Raw genomic sequence first — 24300 nt, 5'->3', positions numbered from 1 at the left:
ACAATTTTCTCTTAAAAATAACTGTCTAGCTGAACAGTGACTATTAAGCAAATGAGAAGAAAGCCACATCAAAGTGGATAGGAGAGGCTGGAACACAATCTCACCATAAATCCCACCCTGCATGGTGACTAAAAACCAGGAGACCACTCAAAACCTAGAATTTCTGCTTGAGGAGTGAAGGGTTCAAACCCCACATTGGACACCTCAACTTTTAGGACATGCACCTGAGAGCTGAGCTCCCAAAATGTCTAACTTTGTAATCCAATGAGGCTCTTGTCCTGAGAACCATTAGATTGTAGCTATCTAGAAGATAACTCTTAAAGGGCCCACATGCTCAGACTTACCCTCCCCAGGCCCAAAGACAGGGGATTGCATCTAGACTTAAAGTGAAGGAGGCCCACTGGCTTGTATTAAGTTTCAGCCTGAGAAGCAGGCATCTAATTTACCACACATAACTAGGAGCCTTCTGGAACATTCTCTGGGGACAGAGAATGGTGGGTACACTCTTCTTGCTCTTCCTTTGCTATACTCCATGTACCAATATCTCCTAGAAAGGAGCTTTAAAAAGCATCTTGTGTCCTGATCTTTATGGCAGTCACCCAAGGAATGCTTCTTGACTGACTGGTTCTGGGAGTCAGGGGAGCTTGCATTCCTGGTCCCAAGAGACTGTAATAATTTAATTTACCCATAAAGAAACTCATACTCTATCTGGTGCTCCAATTTTGCCACTTTTTCTAGGGGACATCTTCATATTGCCTGGATCTGGCAGCCAGTGTGACTTATGTTCATTGGTCCCTCAGGACTATAATCAGCAGAGAAAGAATTCTTAAACAGCCACCACCCCAGGACACAGAAAGAGGCAAAAGACCCAGGAGCTCAATCTTACAATGAAAGAAACTTATTATGTAATCACCATAGCTATAGCCTAAGGGGCAGGCTTCTAATTAAACACACATCTAGGGACTGGCTGTAATCATTTCCAGAGAACTCGGAGAGTGGGTGCTGTCTTTGTGCTTTCCCTCTGCTGCACTACAGTGTGTCCTGGAAGAGAGCTCAACAGGCAACTGATGCCCTGGCACTTACATCTGCTGTCCCACTTTTTGCAGCTGCCACCCAGGGGATGGCCCTTGAGATCCCTGGCTCTGCCTGCCATGGGGGCTTGCATTCCAGGGTCCCATGAAAGGTAGTCCTAGGCAGGCTGTTCTCCCCAAGGCACTGCACAGACCCCCAATCTTTCCACAAGGAAGGCCTCTTTGCTTCTTCTGGAGCTTTGGCCTCACATGCAGGCTTCAGGTAAGGCACACATTTAGTGATCTGCAGAGCCACTCCCAAGGGACATAGGCCGTGTACATCATCATGGTGCTTTCCCTCTGCCTTGCTCTCCAGTTCACTAATCTCTCTCAGAAAAGAGCTTATACACCCATTCGGAACTGCAGTTTTTGTGACTGGCCAGACTGCTGGGCCTGAGGGACTTTTGCTTGTGTTCCCAGGACTGTATATATTTACACACTTTATTTATTTATTTATTTATTTATTTATTTATTTATTTATTTATTTATTTATGTTTTAAATATATTTTTATTGATTTCATAGAGAGAGGAAGGGGGAGGGGGAGAGAGATAGAAACATCAATAATGAGAATCATTGATCGGCTGCTTCCTGTGTGCTCCAACTGGGGATGGAGCCCGGGCTTGTGCCCTGACCTGGAATGAAACTGTGACCTCCTGGTTCATGGGTTGACGTTCAAGCATTGAGCCATGCTGGCTGGGCTTTTTACACACTTTTAAAACCTGCTGCCTGAGAATCTGGTTTCCAAACAGACTATATTGAGGTGTGGAGATCCTCCTTTAAGGAAACTTGGCACATCCCCAAACATTGGTGGTGGCTATTATTAAATATATATATATATTTTAGGCTGCTTGGACGAACATAAAAGTTTGAGAGATGACAAAGGACTGAGGCAGGGTTGAATGACAAAGTTCATCTTTTACACGGGGCCACTTGGGAGAGGTGGTTGCTTCATCTACTATATAGAGAGTTAAGCAAAATGAAGAAATAAAGGAATATGTTCCAAGTAAGAGAATAAGATAAAACCTCAGAAAATAACCTTAATGAAATGGAGATGAGTAACTTACGTGATAAAGATAGAAAATATAAGAAAAAACACTCTTTCTAGTTTAAGACATAATATTTAAATAGCCATTTCTTAATAATACTAGTCTTACTCTTTTCTATAAGGGTAAAGGTGAATAAGTATGTATATAATCCACTTTAGGCAGAATAATTGCAACACAATAAAATGCCTATTAGTGAATAGCCTTAGATTTTGGACAAATCCTATCTAATAAAAGAGTAATATGCAAATTAACCGTCACTCCAACACACATGATGGATGCCCCCATGTGGACAAAGATGGCTGCTCCCATGTGGACACAAGATGGCCACCACAAGATGGCCAGCAGGGGAGGGCAGTTAGGGGTGACCAGCCCGGCAGAGGAGAAAAGTTGGTGGCAACCGGGCCTGCAGGGAAGGGCAGTTGGGGGGGACCAGGCCTGCAGGGGAGGACAGTTAGGGGTGACCAGGGCTGCAGGGGAGAGCAGTTAGAGGCAATCAGGCTGTCAGGGGAGTGGTTAGGGGGTGATCAGGCTGACAGGCAGAAGCGGTTAGGGACGAACAGGAAGGCAGGTAGGTGAGCAGTTGGGAGCCAGCAGTCCTGGATTGTGAGAGGGATATCCGGTAGGATCAGGTAGGATCGGGTAGGATCTGGTAGGATCAGGCCTAAATGGACAGTCGGACATCCCTCAAGGGGTCCCAGATTGGAGAGGGTGCAGGCTGGGCTGAGAGACACCCCCACACACACACACCCGTGCACGAATTTCGTGTACCGGGCCTCTAGTTCATAAATATTATTCCAGAGGATTTTTTAAATTAATTATTGATATTTTTTAGAGAGAGGGGAAGAGAGAGGGAGAGAGAGAAACATTGATGTGAGAGTGAAACATTGATTGAGATAGCAATCCAGGCTTGTGCTCTGACCTGGAATCAAACCAGCAACCTTTCTATTCATGGGATGATGCCTAACCAACTGAGTAACACTGGCCATGACCCTGAGTTTTCTCAATGTTTTCCAGTAAGCTATATCTTAGGAGAAAGCATTTTTGGAAACTGAAGAACATTTTTAAATACAACAAAATTAATTTAATCAATGAGGCTCAAGTAACACAAAAATATTAATGAAAATATCAAATATATTTTGCTTGCCCTCACGGAGAACTATACTTTTTATCTTATGCACCAAACCCCATTAACACACACACACACACACACACACACACACACACTAATATCCATAAAACTGGAAAAACTGGTCTAGAATTAAAGAATCACGGTGTTCCATCTTCCCACAACCTTGTAAATATGGAGGACTCACTTACCTGAGTACCTTGCTTCAGCAAGCTTTAAACCCCAGCTGCTAACAAGTTCTGTCTCAAGATTTATAAAAATAAGAACATCAACATGATGCTCTTATTCTTATAAATTTTATTCTTAGATTCTTGCAACAAATCTAATTAGCATTTTAACTTTGGTAATTCATTCAGGATCACCTCATTGGCTGATGGCATATAGACTTTTCACTCAGCTTTTGGCTCTGCTCACTTCTCTGATTTAAGCATTGACCCCAGCTTCCTATAGAAAGCCTTTACCTTGAGCCTATAGAAGCCTGATGGCTTGAGGTAAGCACATACACCATGGAGTGGAATCTGAATATATGTAAACAAAAAAGATAAAAGAAACTGTGTTTAAATATTGGCCCATTATCACCATGTTGTAATGACATTGCTATTGCACTTGATCCTCATAATCTGTACCATTAATCTTTCAAAGATGTTCCTTGGTGATTATAAGTAATATGGTATCACATAATCATAGAAATTAGGTGCTGGCCAGTTTTCTCATATCCAGATAATTACTGTGCAATTTCTATCACTCAAAGTCTAGTGTGAATTAGAATCACTTTTCACTGTTATATCAGTTAAAAGCATTAGCTTCTATAGACCTTAAAATACTTCCCTTAAATTGATAGTTTCTAAGATTGAGAAATGGACCCTGAAGTCTTTAATATTATCCTGAAACTGTCAAGACCAAGTGAAATATAAACTCAAGAGCATCAGTCAAAAGAATGATTTTCTATCACCTGCTCTTTTTGGCCCCAAATAAAATCCTAACTCAGCTGATAAATTAAGCTGAATGACACAGAGCTATATGTCAAGCCTCAGGCCTAAAATCATTGCTACAGCTTTCCATGTGTCTTTCTGCCACTTCCAAAGTCATACCGCTATCTCTTATTAGGGGTAATTTAACCCAAAGAAAAACAAGCAAAGGAAAGAAGGTTCTACTCCACCCATCTCTAGCTTGCTCAGGATGGAGCCATTCTCTCCCAGAAATGATCATGAATCTGTTTTTCCATAGCCACACCAAAATGAGACAAATATTCTAATATAAAACAGTCAAATAGATGGCTTCCCCATCTCATAAAATAAATGTCTTTGCCTTGGATTCATCCATTCCTGTGGCCAACACCCTTTGCTTGAAATAGACTGAAAGTATCTTAAGTACCCAGTAGAGGCCAACATTATCATATGTTGGTGATGTTAATGTTGGAGGTAACTGAAGTTAGTTATGCAGACTTGTTTAGGTATAGAGACCATCGTTAATCTGGAATTTCCTGGCAACTACAATGGCAGCAGGGGAGTCTCAAGCCTCCATATACTGCATCAGCCGTAAACAAATTCTATACCTGACCTGTAAAAATATCTGGATCCCCACAAAGTCTCTTCTAAGATAGCCTAAAGGAAATTCTCAAAAGCAAGATCAGGGACTTAAATTACATAAGAATGACGCAAAATGAGCTGCCAAAGATTCATGTGAATACACAGAGGAGAAGCCAAGTTTTGACATATAAAAATCTCTTTCTGTGGAGAAGAAAATATACAAGTCCAGTGAGACTTGGTTGTTTATCACTATATGTATGAAAAGAAAATTATATTAAATGTAAACTAAATGTATTCTTGGTTGTGATGGCCAAGAGTACATGATATAACTAGCATATTTAAAGAACAACAAGGTGGCAATTTTAAATATAAGTAAAATAATTAAGAATAGTAGTCTTGCCCTAACCGGTTTGGCCCAGTGGATAGAGCATTTGGCCTGTGGACTGAAGGGTCCCAGGTTCGATCCGGTCAAGGGCATGTACCTTGGTTGCGGGCACATCCCCAGTGGGGAGTGTGCAGGAGGCAGCTGATCGATGTTTCTCTCTCACCGATGTGTCTAACTCTCTATCCCTCTCCCTTTCTCTCTGTAAAAAATCAATAAAATATATATTTTTAAAAAAGAATAGTAGTCTTGACTATCTAGATTTTTTTTTAGAAAATTACCTATTGGTGTAATTTTCCAGATAGATAAGTTGTATTCCTTCCAATTGAAAAAGTATTTAAAATTAATCATTATCCTTTCTAAATTATTTATGCAATTCTTTGGCTTTTTAAATAGATTTTACACACATGAAATATTTTTAATTCACTTTATCTAGAAACAACACAAAATCTCCTTTAATCTCACCAGTATGACCACTTACTTAAAAATTTATAAATACATATGCTACTACTAAGTGCCAGGCATTTTTCGTAGTACTTAACATATATAACAGTTTAATCTTTATTACAGCCTATAGAGAAGACACTCAATCCTTATTTCTCAGAGAAGTAAACTGAGGCACATAGATTTTATAATTTGCTCAAGGTAAAGCGACTGAATTGTGGCAAAACTGGAAATAAAATTCAGGAACCTTGGACCCAAGTCTATGCTCATGGCCTCTATGCTCTGCCATTTCCTTTCCACTTCTGTTGCTTCATCCCAATTTTACTGACAAATAAGCTCCTCTTAAACAGCGGTAAACAATCAGATATCTCTGTAATTCTATGATCGCTTTTTTACTTACCATTGTTAACATTACTCATTTTTATACAGTCCTCATAATTATCTTCTAGATGACTATATAATATTCTATTTGGTTAATGGATCAGCTTTCAGTAAACTTTTCCCATTATGGATCATCTAGACTTCCTCAGTTGTTTTGGTATCACTTAGGGCTAGCCCTATGAAGCAATGTACAAATGCTAACTAATAAAAAGTATCAGCATGATTTTCCAATGTGAAGGCTTGGTGTTATCAAATATGTTTATTAGTAGTTATATATCTATATTGAAATGTGACTCTTAATAAGTTACTTAATAAGGATGGTAGATCTTTGCATTAAAACAAACAAGCAAAGATAGTATGGAGTTACTTGATTGTGAGGAAAGAGGAAATCTCAGAAAGGAAAAAAAAATGCTTATAATTCTCTGAGAAGCTAGCAGATTGGTAAAGTCTTGGCCATGATGAATCACATTAGAATGTGGATAAGAAATACCACGCATTGTTCTGTAGCATTTTTCTTTTAACTGCTTCTTTCCATTTTTTTATGTTTGCCTTATATTAATAGTGACTGATATGAAATAATCAACAGACTTTTGCTATAAATCCAAAGAAAAAATTGCAAAGAATTTAAAGATTTGGCTTCATATATAATTCTGTCAGATAAATAGAAAAGAGCCAGAAAAAAGTGGGATGAAATTAAAGAAATATTGCAGTTAAATTTTATGCATTATGTCTATTTGTTATATTTTTGCTGAAAGAAATATGCATTTTGCTGTCAGCAATAGTGAATTACTAGTAAGTGCCACTGAGAAGCAAAAGAGAAAAAACATAAATTATTATAATCATCATCATCATCATCCAAGCTCATGTGTTAAGTTCACATATTTTCATTGCTTTGGGTTGGATGCGTCAAAAGAAAATTAAATAGGCATGGTCCCTGTCCTATAGAAACGTATGATTTAAGACAGACCATGTTACCAAGAGAAATGTCAGAGAAACACAGACAAGTATCTGCACCTCAAAGAAAATTATAATTGAGTGAATGAAAGGATAAATAAACTAAATCCTTTCTATTGCTTGTAAGCTGAGAAAAGGGGGCCTGGCATGTCCCTATAGTTCTGGGTTTGGAGTTTCACTACCAGTTAGTCACACAGAAATAATTTGGGAAGGTACTATTGCTATAATGGTAGAAAATGATCTTAGCAAATTGAAACAATTAAAAACTAGAACATTTGAGATTCTAAATTAAGAATCAAGATGATGCTTTGCCCACAGATAGACTATTGAATAAGGATTCCATACATCATGGTCTCATCTTTTAGCATAATGGGACATCTTTGGACTATTTCAAAGACAGAAGTAATGAAAATGATGGATCAATAACAAAATGTTATCCTATTTATGAAATAAATGTCACCTATTTTCCAATTCAAATATTCTATTAATAATTAGTTTGGAGATCAGATTGCAATTATGCATTTTTATTTGAATCTTGTAACAAACAGTGTTTCTCCAAAATCCATACTATTCTGATCTGACCAAAATTTCAAAAAGACTGTTTTTATAGTTAAATTAAAATTTCAATTGTCCTGAAATTATTTCCTTATGTATTTAAAATGCCTTTATAAATAATCTCTGGGCTAGCGTTCATGATTCAATCTCTTTGGTTCAACTATTAAAAGATAAAAACAGCAGAACCAATTTGGTTATTTAATATTGTGGCAATGTAAAAAGTAGTTGTACTAGCTGCACAATTTTTATAATTTTTACAAACACCCTCAGTGTTTTTCAGTGTTTCTTAGTGAAACCCATTTCTGTGTTGTTTATTTTTTAATTTGTTCTTCATTGCCTGCTTTGCAATAAAACATGTGTTTGCAATTGTATTTAGCAAAATTCATGATCTTACCATTGTACACCAAAGTCAACGTGCCTTCCTGGCACAAAACAGTCAGTATTCAAACATTTCTCTAATGTTTGGGGTATCTGTCTCAATTGACAAAATTGAAAAATATGTATTAGCCAAGCAAAACCACTATCTCAAAGCCATGTTGAAAATTACTCCAACCTGTCAAAGCCAATTGAAATTCCCTTCCCAGCCCAATTCCCAACTTTATTTTGTATGTGAAATAAGAAAATTTGGATTTGATTATAACCACATGCAGAAAAAATCAAGAAATCACATATATCTTATATATCTAATACTATATGCAATTTTCTTTTCAAAGAATTTTGTCTTTCTTTTTCCATCATTTATCGGATATCACTTATTCTGGATAACTCACTTATTGTAGTATCTATCTGTACATGAGCAGCTTAATTATCAGTGAGTTATATAAACACATTTAAAAATTCTTGCCGTACCACATCATTCTCACCTTGGAGATAGAATAACCTTAAAGAAAGAGATTTAAGATCCAGTAATTTGGGATGTTGTTCAATGTCAGTAAATTTTCTATTTTTATTATGTTTATGTACCAACTACAGTGGTCTTCCAAGTATGGTTAGAAGGGCACTATTCTGTCCATAAATTTCATGATAGAATGAAGTTCCCTTCTTCAACACGAAAATCAACTTTATTTCACACCAGAATAAGCCATGACTCAGAATACAGAAGGGCTAACATAAGGTTATAGACAAGATGAGGAGCATGACTAAAATACTACCCTGCCCCCAATCTATGTTGGGCAATTCAAGCTGCTTGAAAATTAGAACCCATAAAATCCCTGGCAAAACTTATGGGAACAACTAAAACAAAATAATGGCAGACACTGGAAAAAATAAAGGCAGTTCATGTGGAGTAAACAATATGATTGCCATCTATAAAATCACCCCATAGTCCGTTGTATTTAACATTTATGAATATTACCTAAAAGAGAAAGCAGAATGTGTCCAAAGAAGTCTAAGAGACAAATGTAAGCTGTGTATTACATCTCAGTTCACTGTTATTTATTGATGAGATATTCTAGAATTTTCATCAAGGCTTTGATGTAACTATTTCTTTCTCATTTTAGCTAGGGTAATTGAGACTGTGGTGGAGTAAATGGTGCATGTTAAGATTAGCCAGCATATTATTGTCAAGAATGAAATGAATTTTCAGGCACTAGAATGATTTGAAATACTTAACAATTTGGGATGAGTGAAGTTTTGGATTCTAGTTTGAGATACTTAAGCTTGGCATGGCTTATGCTTGTTTATGGGTGAAATATAAATTCAAGGGAGAAAACTACCTGTAGGACTGTGCCAACTCTCGCCTCCAGCCTCAGCAATCGTAGAAAGACTTGTTATAGAAGTGCCACATGATCAAATTAGCTAGGGTTCTGCGCTCCCACATGGAAGACAGCTGCCCTGGAACATTGCCTATACCCTCAGCAGACCTTGAGAGAGCAAATAAATAAACTGTTGTATATTAAGCCACTGGGATTTTGGTATTGTTTGTTTCCAAATTATAATGTAAGCTGCATTGACTGATTTATCAGCCACTATAAAAACCTTTTAATATATTTGTATTTAGCTTTCCAGTATAATTTTCTATACATAGATATACAGGGTATCTCCCCAAAATGTATACACACTTTAATAGCTGATAGCTCAATTTTGAAAATGAAATGTATTTTAATAAACACTAATGGAGAATGTTAAAATTGTATCACATTTTATCTAAATTTTCACTAATATTGGGCAATTTTGCCAAATAGTGCTATACTAAATAAACTAGTCCATGTTCTTTGTGTAATATTTTTTTAATTTCTTTATTGATTAAGGTATCACATATTTGTCCTCATCCCCCCATTCCTATCCACACCCCTCCCCACACATGCCCCCACTCCCCCCCCCCCCCCGACCTGTTGTCCTTAACCGCTGGTTAGGCTCATATGCTTGCACACAAGTCCTTTGGTTGATCTCTCCCCTTTACCCCTACCCTCCCTCTGAGGCCCGACAGTCTGATCCATGCCTCCTTGTTTCTGGGTCTGTTCTTGTTCATCAGTCTATGTTGTTCATTATTTCCCCTAGATGAGTGAGATCATGTACTATTAGAAATACACTTATAAGAACTGAAAATGAGACAAGCAATAATGGTTATGGTGACAGGCAAATGAATCAGTCTGTAGTGAGTTTCTTTCTGGGCCAACAGTTCTTTTGAGACCCAATTTCAATGTCCAACAGTTCCTTATGTGTACATGTCAGCACTGACATTACAGTTCTGGATGGTGGACAAATGGTGGTAATGCAGGTCCGACTCTCTCTGGTTTGGTCCTGGGCAGCCTGCAGTGATGCACAGCTGCTAACTGCTAGTATGGGAAGGCCACGTCAGCATCTTCCATCTCTGGACTGCTTCTCTTCTGTCTTCATGGCTGGAGTAGTCCTGTCGATTCCTCTCTGTTGCTGGAATCCACATGGTCTCAGAGTTGTTTTCTGAAAATATACAAACATATTCTCGACCAAAAGTTAAATAGTAGTCAAGTTTTCAGGCAAATTTAAATTGGCTAGTTGAAACAAGCGAATATTCTAGAAAAATTAATTGTACTGGACAAAAAGGTGCTCCTAAAGTGTTAACTAAAATTTTTATTGGTACTTCATCTCATGATAAAATTGTGCACCATGTAATGAACCTAAAACAGTAATATTTAGTGCAAAAAATTAAAATTTAAAAGCCATCAAGACTACATTATAAAATTTTCAAAAGCCCCCTAACATTTAAATCAAAAAAAGAGGGGAGAGTAGAAGAATAGCATGTAAGGAAAAATATCCTGTAAGTAAATTACATCTGGAAAATTAATACTTTAGAAAATTAATTGTAAGGCTAAAAGCAAGACACCCATGAAAAACACACAAGGTGTCAAAACAAGCCAGAGGAAAATCATTTGGGCAAAAAATGAAATAGGATCCCAAGTCAAATTTATAGAAAATATTCCTTTATTAACTTTGTGTAATATGTTAGATTAATTTCCTAGGATAAAGTTTTCAAAATAAAAATGCATCAAAGTTTACTGGGAGAGGCCAAGCGTCCCTGGGTCCGGGTGAGACCATGTGTCCCTGGATCCGGGTGAGGCCTCGTGCACCTAGGCCCGGGTGAGCCCAAGTGGCCCTGGGTCTGGGAGAGGCCAAGCGTCCCTGGGTCCGGGTGCGACCATGTGTCCCTGGATCCGGATGAGGCCTCGTGCACCTAGGCCCGGGTGAGCCCAAGTGGCCCTGGGTCTGTGAGAGGCCAAGCGACCCTCGGTCCGGGTGAGACCAAGTGTCCCTGGATCAGGGTGAGGCCTCGTGCACCTAGGCCCGGGTGAGCCCAAGTGGCCCTGGGTCTGGGAGAGGCCAAGCGTCCCTGGGTCCGGGTGAGACCATGTGTCCCTGGATCCGGGTGAGGCCGCGTGCACCTAGGCCCGGGTGAGCCCAAGTGGCCCTGGGGCTGGGAGAGGCCAAGCGTCCCTGGGTCTGGGTGCGACCATGTGTCCCTGGATCCGGATGAGGCCTCGTGCACCTAGGCCCGGGTGAGCCCAAGTGGCCCTGGGTCTGGGAGAGGCCAAGCGTCCCTCGGTCCGGGTGAGACCATGTGTCCCTGGATCCGGGTGAGGCCTCGTGCACCTAGGCCCGGGTGAGCCCAAGTGGCCCTGGGTCTGGGAGAGGCCAAGCGTCCCTGGGTCCGGGTGAGACCATGTGTCCCTGGATCCGGGTGAGGCCTCGTGCACCTAGGCCCGGGTGAGCCCAAGTGGCCCTGGGTCTGGGAGAGGCCAAGCGTCCCTGGGTCCGGGTGCGACCATGTGTCCCTGGATCCGGATGAGGCCTCGTGCACCTAGGCCCGGGTGAGCCCAAGTGGCCCTGGGTCTGGGAGAGGCCAAGCGTCCCTGGGTCCGGGTGAGACCATGTGTCCCTGGATCCGGGTGAGGCCTCGTGCACCTAGGCCCGGGTGAGCCCAAGTGGCCCTGGGTCTGGGAGAGGCCAAGCGTCCCTGGGTCCGGGTGAGACCATGTGTCCCTGGATCCGGGTGAGGCCTCGTGCACCTAGGCCCGGGTGAGCCCAAGTGGCCCTGGGTCTGGGAGAGGCCAAGCGTCCCTCGGTCCGGGTGAGACCATGTGTCCCTGGATCCGGGTGAGGCCTCGTGCACCTAGGCCCGGGTGAGCCCAAGTGGCCCTGGGTCTGGGAGAGGCCAAGCGTCCCTGGGTCCGGGTGCGACCATGTGTCCCTGGATCCGGATGAGGCCTCGTGCACCTAGGCCCGGGTGAGCCCAAGTGGCCCTGGGTCTGGGAGAGGCCAAGCGTCCCTGGGTCCGGGTGAGACCATGTGTCCCTGGATCCGGGTGAGGCCTCGTACACCTAGGCCCGGGTGAGCCCAAGTGGCCCTGGGTCTGGGAGAGGTCAAACGTCCCTGGGTCCGGGTGCGACCATGTGTCCCTGGATCCGGATGAGGCCTCGTGCACCTAGGCCCGGGTGAGGCCACGTGCCCCTGGGTCTGGGAGAGGCCAAGCATCCCTGGGTACGGGTGAAGCCAGATCCTGGGTCCGGGTGAGGCCGTGCGCCCCTGGATCCATCCGGGTGAGGCTGGGTCCCAGGCCCGGGTGAGACCACGCGCCTCTTGGGTATGGGTGAGGCCACGTGCCCCTTAGTCCGGGTGACGCCGTGCCCCTGGGTTCGGCCGAGACCAAACCAGAGGGAGTCGGACCTCCATTACCACCATTTGTCCACCATCCAGAGCTGAGGGGTCAGTGCTGACATGTACACATAAGGAACTACTGGACAGTGAAATTGGGTCTCAAAAGAACTGTTGGTCCAGGGGGAAGCTCGCTACAGACTGATTCATTTGCCTGTCAGCATAACTATTATTGCTCGTCTCACATTCAGTTCTTATTAGTATATATCTAGTGACATATGATCTCGCTCATCTAGGGGAAATGATATCAATAATGTATATGTAAACAAATAAAAACAAACTCAAAGACTGAAATTAAAAATTATCCTATGGAATTCTTAGATTAAATATGAAATTGAATCTGCAGGACCCCTATCCTATATAATAAAATGGCTAATATGCAAATTATCCCCTCAACCGGGAGTTTGACTGGGAGTTTGACCAGAGTTCGACCAGGGGGCTGGGCTGGTGGTCCAACTGCCCAAGGCCCCAACCCTGATCAGCCCAGCCGACCCAATCAGGGCAGGCTGGCTGGACCCCACTTGTGCACGAATTCATGCACTAGGCCTCTAGTAAAATAATGAAATAAAATATCTCATAACATTTTCAGTATGAGGCCAAAGGTATAGAGAGTCAAATACACAGCATCAAATACTTTCATTCTTTTTAAAAATATATATATTTATTGATTTCAGAGAGGGGGAGAGAGATAGAAACATGAATTCTGAGAGAGAATCATTGATGGGCTGCCTCCTGCATGCCCCACACTGGGGATTGAGCCTGCAACCTGGGCATGTGTCCCGACCAGGAATCGAACCGTGATCTCCTGGTTCATAGGTCTTCACTCAACCACTGAGCCACACCGGCTGGGCCATATGGTTAACTTTACACTTGTGTCCATTCCATTGTGTAGGATATCTTTTTATACTACAGAGGCTGGAAAGCTAAAAACCACACTTCCAAAGTTCACAGGCAATTCAGGATGTAGATGTGAATTAGATTACACCAAAAATACCTTGAGATTGGGAAGGTGCAAGTGGGGTGGGGAACAACTTTTTGTTTTGCCTCCTGCTGCTGGCAAATAAGGACAGAGATGGCGTCGCTCCAGTGCCCAGTTGCTAACTTCAGAAGGGGTCTGGATGAAAGAAGGTGAGGGGATTAGCCAAAGAACATACACGCATAACCCATAGACTCAGACAACAGTATGGTGATGGCCAGAGGGAAGAGGGCGTGGTGAGGGCAGTAGGGAAGGGAAGTAGGCAAAGGGGAAGAAATGGGAAAATCTGTAATAGCGTCAACAATAAATAAATAAAAATTTAATAGCACTTGCAGTGGAGGCATCAGCAGCCGTTTCCTGATGCCTGGATCACAGCTGTGTGTTCTTAAACATGACAGTTCATATGGTGTTCACCTGATTACCCACTTCTCTGATTATGGCAAAGGTAGCAGCAACCCCACAGGCCCATTTGGCACTGATTCTTGATATCACTCCAGGCGGATCATCCCTCAGCCACTTCTGCCTTTTCAGTCATTTTGTACAAAGTTATCTGTGTCAAATGCCTTTTGCTTAAAATAGCTAGAGTGGTCTCTATTTCCTATAACCGAACCAATGACTGATATAAATAGTATTTAAGTCTTAAATAGTACTTAAGTATTTAATAGTTTCTGAAATACGATATATAGAAATGTTTAAATGCGATTAATTATGTTATTTATATTGTCTATATATTTTTTCTGTTACCTACTTGCTTTGAAAAGACAGAGTGTTGTATTAAAGTCTTCATCAACACTTGTATTTTTTTATATTTTTTCTTGATTTGTAATGCTGTCTCTGTCAATTTTGAGGCCCAACTTTATTTATAAAATTTCATTTTATTAAGACTTCATTGTGTTTGTTGTCCTTAACCTGCTAAGAAATGGCCTCTTTGTTTTGTTTAATGCTTTTTTAAAAACATTCTTTCCCATATGATACTAATATTGAAACCTGGAGTGTCATTTTGATTGAATTTATTTGATATTTATTCCTTTTTTTAACCTTTATAAACTACTTTAATTTTAAACATACATAAATCCATTTACAATAAAGAATTCCTTGGTTATCTGAGGTGATATAATGATGTGTGAATAAAGTAAAAAGCATAGTTAAAGAAGGAATTTAGAATGCACTTAACTTATAACTAGTTCAACTATTACTCACCCTTAGTAACATCAATCTAATAAAACACAGTTTAGTTTATATCATTTTTCAGAGGTAATGTGTAACTTTTGCCTCATGCAATAACATGAAACCTAACTCTGCCGTCAGACACATACAACTCCACTCTTTATACTAGACATGGCTCTGTATGCTGGCCACACACAATGAACAAAAGCAATCATAGCCCATGACAGGTAACTGTCTACGTAAGACAACAACTTTTCATAGCAATGCTGCTTCATAAATGCTAACTTTGTGCAGACGTTTTAAGCAATAATTAGGGATATATATGTCATTTATAAAGCAGTGGCTTATTTGATCATGATGTCAATAACTCAAATGAACTTACAACTGCAAAACATAAACTACCTACAAGGTTAGGTTCGCACATGTGCAGGAGTGACAGCTACAAAATAACTCAGTCCTCTGCCTTTGAGAAGCAAGATTCTTTCTATATAAATGTAAGGCACTGCATCCCAATTTCAGAAATGAACATGATAAAACACAGTCAATAAACTAATCAAATACGTTGGGGAGTTAATTACTGACAGTTCATTTTATAAACTCAGTCATTTATAAAGAATGTTTTATTTTCATTACAAATTCTTGGGAATAAGGACCTCCTTTAGGAATTTTTAAAGACATGTCTGAACTAAGAAAACACAAGTATAAATGTAGAAATGACAGGTAAGCAGCACTCAGAATATTGCCTTAACACACTGGAAGGCAGCTTTAGTTAGCCACCATTTCCATTATAATTACTGTCATGATAGCTCATTTTGAAATCAATTGTGTAAGGCCTTCTGCTCCAGCTATAACATCTATGGAGGGAAAGGAATATAGAAAAGGAAGTAAGATTGTATTGGAAGTAAGATCTACCTACCAGTTTTCTACTGCTGCATAACACATGACCACAATAGTGCTTTAAAATAACATCGCACATGCCCGGCTGGTGTGGCTCAGTGGTTGAGCACGGACCTATGAACCAGGAGATCATAATTAAATTTCCAGTCAGGGCATATGCCCGGGTTGCAGGCTCAATCCCCAATGTGGGGCGTTGCAGGAGGCAGGAGGCAGCCGATCAATGATTCTCTCTCATCATTGATGTTTCTATCTCTACCTCTCCCTTCCTCTCTGAAATGAATAAAAATATATTAAAACAAAAAAATTATTTTAAATAACAACAAAAACATCTCACAGTACCTAAAAATCCAGGCACAGTGTATCTGGGTTCTCTGCTTAGAGTTTAACATAAATGCAACCGAGATATTGACCTAGGCTGCATTCCTATCTCGGGCTCGGGGTACTCTTCCAAGCTCATTCAGAGTTGGCAGCACTCAGTTCCTTGCAGCTGTAGGACTGAGGTCCCTGGGGCCTGTTCTCAGCTTCTAGAGGTAACCCTCAGGTCCTAGCCATGTGGCGCTGTCACAATATGGCAGTTTCTTCTTTAAAGCCATGGGAGAATCTCCCTCCATCTGTTACAACAGAGTCATACAGCACAACATAATCCAGTGAGAGTCCAATATATTTACAGGTCCTGTCTGCTTTCCAGGTAAGAAAATAGTACAGGCTGTATATAGCAACAAGACAGAATTTGGGGTCCATTTTAGGATTCTACCTACCACACAATGTTTACAAGCATATTTTAAATATAGTGTGAAAGCATGACTATTACCCTCTGTGTGTCATATGAATGCATAGAAGACAAAGTTTCCCCCCCACCACCACCTAAAAAACAGGCAATGAGTCTTTAGCAAAAATAAAAAAATAAAAACAAGATACGATACAAGTTAGGTAAAATAAACTAAGGCATCAAACAGTTTAAATTAAAATTGAGCTGCAATGTAAATGGGATAGATTTCCCCCCCCCCTTAAAATCAGGAGCAAGTGCTTGAATAACTGATTTAATATTTTTTGAAGCAAAATTATAATGTTGCTAATTTTAAGTAAACTGCACAAGCAATACAATTAATAGTTGATGTGGTATGCTTTGTGACTCACCAGATAGGTCATCCAATCCAGGCCATCTCCCAGCTTCAGCTTCTCATCTTCCAAGAACTAAAGCTCATTGAAATGACCTGCAACACAGCAGTTAGGACCTGTGCTGAGAAGTGCAAAGTTAACACCTGATCTGTTAACAGCTTAACTCAATGATCAACAAATATCTTGGGTTAAATAACTTAATGTATCCAATTAAATAATTTTATATGGTGTTTCACAAATCTAATTTGTTTACTCTGCTCTACCTGCTTATTATTTTAAAGTGGAATATCAAAGGCTGTTACACTGATTTCTGTATCACTACATAGAATTATTCATAAAACTTAAAATTAAAAAAAAAAACACAAAAACTTAAAATGTAAAGATCATCTTGCCTATTCAACTACATTGCAATCCTTTTTAAATGACACAATCATCAAGAATTCAAATATTTTCTGAGTAATTATACATTTTTAATATTCAAAAGTTCTCTTTTTCTCTAAATTCCAGATGTGAAAGTGTGTTCCAGAGTATAATTTGCGTTAGCTGTCTTTTTCTATATACTCTATTTTCTAAAACAATACTGCCAAAGTGTTTTTGAAAGCTTTAAAAAATTCCCTCTGCAAGACAAATAGCTTCTGCTTTTATTGAAAAGAAAAGTAAGACATTGAAATGCAGAGCAACATAAAACTGAACATATGCACAAAACTTCCACTAGAAAGGATCTAGAGAAAAATGATAAATCTGTATATATTTAATATTGCAGCTTATGCTCAGTTTCCATAGAAACTTTCTTGACAGATGTTAACAGGGAAATTACCATGAAATATTAAAAAAGCAAAAAAAGTTAGGCATATTTTCTTTTTAAAAAATATATTTTATTGATTTTTTACAGAGAGGAAGGAAGAAGGATAGAGAGTTAGAAACATCGATGAGAGAGAAATATCAATCAGCTGCCTCCTGCACACCCACTACTGGGGATATGCCCGCAACCAAGGCACATGCCCTTGACCGGAATCGAACCTGGAACCCTTCAGTCCACAGGCTGATGCTCTATCCACTGAGCCAAATCAGTTAGGGCCATATTTTCAATCAGTGATTAGCTTACCACACATAGAATTGAATACACTAAAACACATGATATTACTGAACTAACAGGAAAGATTGTGACAAATCTGAGAGGTTTATAATATAGCATTAGCAATATCAATATTGGGGACAAATTATTCAACTATCCAATTACATAGCTCTTGGTAATGGTACACTGAAAGTTCCATGACATTTATTAGACATTCATTGGAGATTTTATGAATTTCAGGAATTATAGTTAATGCCTGGGTATTTTTAATGTTATTGCAGTTATTTTTCATAAACTTTATCTTGAGAAATATGTACAGATATATGTAACTAGAAAGTACAAGATGTTTGAATTTTACTTCAAAGTAATATAGGAAGTGGGTGAGGGTATAAACAAAACAAGATTTGGGCTTGAATTGATAATTGTTAAAGCAGTTTGTCTATAATGAAAATTGGTTTCTTAAAACTTATTTTACCCAACACAGGAGGCTTCTGGGACACTGGCAATGTCCTACTTCTTGCCCTGGTGGTAGTTATATGCGTGTGATCATCTTGGGATAAGTCATTCATTGTAAACTCAAGCTTTGTCACTTTCCTAAGTAGGTTCATATCCAGAATCTTCTCTGGCGCTCCTCTAGGGCTCTCCCTCTGCCTGTGGCTTGCCCAGCCTCCTTCCTGTGGTTGCTCTGCCCTAGGGGTTTCTCTACTTTGACACTATTTATATTTTGGGCCAAATAATTCTTTGCTTGTGGCGAGCTGTCTTTGTATTGTAGGATTTTGACATTTCAAACACTCACTCCCAGTTGTAATCCCCAAAATGTCTTCAGACATTACCAAAATGCTTCCTGCAGGACAAAATCCCCTGGTTGAGAACCACTGCTTTAGCCAGAAAGTTGTCACTCTTTCCTTTGAAGTATTGGCTGTCCATGCAGCACCACAAATGAGTGAGGCTGAACTTACAGCAAAGCCACAACCACCACCAAAAAGTACCACCTCTCCTCTCATGCCAACCACTTTTCCAGATTTTCACTTTCCTCCACAAATTGCTTACGTTTCTTTACTTTTCAGCAATTTTAAGTAGCCTGAAGTGGTTTATCATGTTTGTTTTTGCATTTTGTCAAGAGTTTATACCTGCTATGAGCTAAATGAATGAAATTCAGGAAATTCACAATAGTGGAACTGGAACTCAGAATAACATCCATCCCTCCCCACCCAAATACTCAATATAAGTGACTTAATCTAGGTTCTCTGAGTATTCGCATGTGTGTGTTTTTCTTTATAGCTAAAATGTAAATTCCTTTTTTTTTTCTTTTTAATTATTGATTTTTAGAGAGAGAGAAGGAGAATGAGAGAGTGAGAGAGTGAGAGAGAGAAACATCTGTGAGAGAGAGAAACCGACCAGTGATTGAACCCTCAACCTGGGCATGTGCCCTGAGAAGGAATCAAACCTGAAGGCCCCTGGTGCTCGAGATGATTCTCCAACCAACTGAGCCATACCAGCCAGGGTGCTAGAATGTAAATTTATATTATATAAGAATGTAGCTTAGCCGAAACCGGTTTGGCTCAGTGGATAGAGCGTCGGCCTGTGGGCTCAAGGGTCCCGGGTTCGATTCCGGTCAAGAGTATGTACCTTGGTTGCGGGCACATCCCCAGTAGGGGGTGTGCAAGAGGCAGCTCATCGATGTTTCTCTCATCGATGTTTCTAACTCTCTATCCCTCTCTCTTTCTCTCTGTAAAAAATCAATAAAATATATTTTTTAAAAAAAGAATATAGCTTAGTGTCAACCCTTCTGGAAGAATTACCCTGGCAAACATAGTAGTACTTCAATAGGTGGATATTTGCGGCTCTATAAAAAAAAAAAGAGAAAATAGAATTATATCTCTCTTTTCCTTCTTCAGACATTGCAATTATGCATATGTTGGATCATTTTGCACCTAATTCATCATTCTTTTTCTAGTAATTTTTTACTATTTCTCTAATTTCCACTTAATTATGTTTGGTTTCTTATTTCTATAATAATTTTTTTGTTTTTCCCTAGCATTCTCTACAAATTCATCTGACATTTTTCTCCTAAATATGAGTTCTATCAGGTTATATTAAATATCCTTCTATTGTTGCATCTTCTCTTCCCTCGATTTCTTTTTTCATTTCTGCATCCATCCCAAACAATATAAGAATTTTATTGTTTTAATTTTAATTATTTTTCCAAACATACATGCTGTTTTCATTTTAATGTCATTATAACAATTTAAATGTCATTATAATCTTTATTTTATTGAGCAAATGATTGCTTAAATTTATCTCCATGTTTGGAAACCTAATTGAATACCATGAATGTATCTAATTTCTTCCTTCTGAATTCAATTTTATTCTTCCTGAGATACTATTTTTTAGAAATTTTTATAAAAATCTCTGAATGGAAAATAATTCTAATTATCTTCCTGTTGGTATTATATGTGAAAAAGAACTGGGCATATAATTTTCAGTCACAATTTATTACTTCTCAGTACTGTGAAGTTATTATGTTATTGTTGTCTAGAATATTAGTTTGCTTGGGCTTGTGTTAACAAAGTACCACAAACTGGTGACTTATGCAATAGAAATTTATTGTCACTCAGTTCTGGAGGCCAGAAGTATAAAATCTAAGTGTCATCACGATTGGTTCCTCCTGAGGGCTATGAGAGAAGGATCTGATTCAAGCCTCTCTCCTTGGCTTATAGATTCCCATCTTCTCCCTATGTCTTTTCCCATCATCATTCTTCAATATGTATCTGTCTCTAAATTTCACCTATTTGTAAGAACAACAGTCATATTAAATTATAAAACTCATCCTACTCTAATATGACCTCATACTTAATTATATCTGCATTGATCATATTTTTAAATAAGATCACATACAGAGATACTGGGGGTTAGGACTTCAACATAGGATTTGTTAAGAGAAACAATTCAATCCATTACATTTCGTCTCTTTCTCGAGCAGTTTAGTTGCATTCTGTGAACAACATAATTTTTGTCTTTGAATTGTTTTTAATATTTTCTTGTAATCGCTGGTTATTCTGTAGTTCATTATAATATTTATAGGTGTGAATTTATTCCTATAAATCCTGCTTGGGACTCAATAAGTTGTTGTTTTTAAATATAAAAGTGTTTATGACTTTCAGCACTTCTGAGAAAGTCTCTTCATATGTTGATGGCTTATTATACTTCATAACAAATATTGGCTCTTGTCACTATGTACAAGTATTATAATGTATCTTCCATGTTTTTAATCTCTTTCTGTCTGTCTTGCATTCTGGCTAATTCCTGAAATCTACATTCCAGTTAAGAGATTCTCTTTTTAACTGCACCTACCCTGCATTCAATTGGTCTTTTTAAAAAATAATAATAATGACATTGTTTTTCTAAGGGTTTTATTTGGTTATTTTTCAAAGCTCTTTATTTTTTTATAACATGTTATACTTTTCGATTTGTGTGTGTGTTGATATAAATGTAAACATAACTACTTTGTAATTGTTAACCTGTAATTCTGTATTCTAAAGTTCTGTGTGCCTAATTCTGCTGTTATATCTTTTAACAGTAGATTCTTTTTTCTCATCTGGATGGTAACTTTTTATTTTGAGCTCATCTATAGAGGAAATTATTTTTTCCTGTGGTAATGGTATATGGTCAGGGGTGTGAAAATGGTTCACTTAGTTACTTCCGCTAGGTGATTTGGGACTGTCACTGGTTCTAGATAACTTAATTTATTAATTTCTTAGCTAGAAGTATTCCTGAAACTCATGAGTAATGAAATTTAACATCGTACATCAATGAGAGAATCTGTTTCTTCTACATTATTATTTTTTTAACCACTAAAAACTATGATTTCTTTTTTTCCTTTTTCACCCTATTCATAGTAAGAAATAGTCTAGTTAATAGCACTAACCACCACCTAGTGGCTAGGATGAAGAACTATCTGATTTGATATATGTTACCTGGCACCTCTAAGAGATATGGGAGGTCCAAGCAGTTGGAAATAGAGATTATCAATGACAGCCAGAGCAGCAATTAAACCCCAGATAATCCAGTGTAGGCTATGGATAGTATTGGATATCAACCCTCTTGTCCTAGCTGCAGACCATTTACTAGTAATCATCTCTTGGGATATTTGCATAAAACGTGAGGTCCCCAATATCAAACTTCCCATGCCTAAATCTCAAATCTCCCACTTACCTCTAAATAATCTTAGACAAATTATTTAACCTCTCTATGTCATATTTTTCTCATCTCTGATATTGAAATAATAATATTACCATATATAACTTCATGATCATAATATCCATATTGAGGTTCTTGTGAGGAATAAATACAATGATTCATGTGAAGAAATTAACACAATTTTTTTGGCTCTTAATTAGAACTTAATAATTGAGTATTGTTTCTGTTTTGAGCTAATTTGTCTTCCTGGCTGGATTTGCAATCACCCCCGATTATGCTCTTTATGGCCCTGCAGTTTTCCTCTGGTTCAGGGCCTGGTTTCCACTCCCTTCCTTTGTCTGCACTGCTGAATGCTTCTGGCCCACCTGGCCCTGTCCCCTTGTAAATGCTTTGTTAACTCATCTTGTCTTCCTCACAACCTACTTCTTTGCCTGAAAAGATCTGCGTTTGGAGTGAGGTTCCTATATTTTCATTTCTATGACAATAAAGATAATTCCATCTTGGATAATTTTTCCTGTCTGTAAATATACCACTTTGACCACTTTACCCCTTCTTATATATCTCTCATTGCATACTCAGTGAGAGAGAGAGAGAGAGAGAGAGAGAGAGAGAGAGAGAGAGAGTTCCTCTCTCCTACTCTTTTCATCTATTGTACTGTCATGGTTGGTAACACAAGTGTGGGTCTGTGGAACATGGTCTGTACCAAGGAAACAGAAAGGTTAACAGTTTTATAATAAAATTAGGCCTAAATTATACGAGTGCTGTTAATCTTTAAAGAACTTGAAAATGCCCATGAATCCACTTAAAAACCTGCACAAACTTGCCACGTTCTAACTCCTCATCTAACTGAAGTGCACTTTTTTCCAAGCACAAACCTACAGAGAAATATTTTAAATCACATCCTTTATAATTTTATTGTGAAAAACCAAAAACTGTTTCTGTAAATATTTAAACTTTAAGCATATGTTTTATTGTATAAAGTGGGCATCCGTACCAATCCTGGAAACCTAACCACCACCGCCGTAAATAGTGTCATTATAAGATAATGTAGGCCAAATGAACTTATGGTATATGACTCACTTCTACGTTGGGAACTAAATATAAGAAAAATGAACATGATCTCCGAGCTGAATTATTCAGGCCTACTTCTGCTTGGCATGTCCTCCTGTTATCTAAGTTATTGAGTAATTCGATCTTGGGTTTTGTGTGTGTGTGTGTGTTTCCCCCTCCCTGGTGAAACAACTATGCTTTGAAATTTCGAGTAATCAGAACAGCACAATCAGATACTTTTTTCCCCACCCAGATTGCATCAAACATACGCCAAGTAAATTACCTGGTGATGACAGTCTTTTGTTCAGTGGGGTGTTCACAGTATGGAGGGCACTGGAAACATCACTTGGGGCGATACTATAGGTCTCAGGAACAGGCCAGGCTGTGGGAATTCCCCGGGTTGTTGCCCTCACTCAAATGAGATATTTTGTCCTCAGACACGTGGATGCAGGTACAGTCACGCTCTCACGGACACCTGCAGCTGTACGGACATAAAGTCTCATTCAGTCGGTTCCATTCTCAAACTGGACATTCTTCTGCCAGTCACAGATCAAAAGCTAAACATGTGAGAGAAGGGCGGTCAGTCCTTTTCCTGGTGACTTGGTTCTGTCGTGGTTTGCCGGTCTTCCCTGGGTGCCCTCAGAATGCGGCTCCAGAACCAGGCACAAAGGGACCAGCCGGAGGCCTGCCCAGGGCACAATAGGTGAGAGCCACTCACAGTGCAGGCTTCTTGGCTTGTGGCTCTTACATTTGAATATAATATGGAGTTTGGAATACTTTATTTTGTAATTTATTTTGTGATTTAGGCTTTTTGTGTGATTCTATATACATTAGTAAAATCATAAAAGGGAAGAAATCCACAATGCTGGGATTACAATACTTGTGCTATATATCAGAGCTATTAGATATAAATTTAGTTGCAAGGCTTTTGTGATGTTGGATTTTTTTAAGTCTTAGAATTTTGTATCTCTAAGGTCTCAGGCTACAGAAACAAAGAAGGAAACTGGAAGAACCTTTAATGACACTCCCATTCATGTCTATGGCCAAGGGTCTCTTCCAAGGTACTTGTACTAGGTTCTTCAGGTTCTACCAGGTCCTATTACTTCATTGTTTCCGATTGACACACACAAAAATTAATATTCCTCTTCCTTCCTAAAATTTCAAAAAGAAATGGATGCATTTACCTGGAGAGCGCTAT

The sequence above is a fragment of the Eptesicus fuscus genome, chromosome 10, assembly GCF_027574615.1.
Source record: "Eptesicus fuscus isolate TK198812 chromosome 10, DD_ASM_mEF_20220401, whole genome shotgun sequence".
NCBI lineage: Eukaryota > Metazoa > Chordata > Mammalia > Chiroptera > Vespertilionidae > Eptesicus > Eptesicus fuscus.
The sequence above is the reverse complement of the archived record's forward strand: the minus strand, read 5'-3'. Positions refer to the sequence as shown.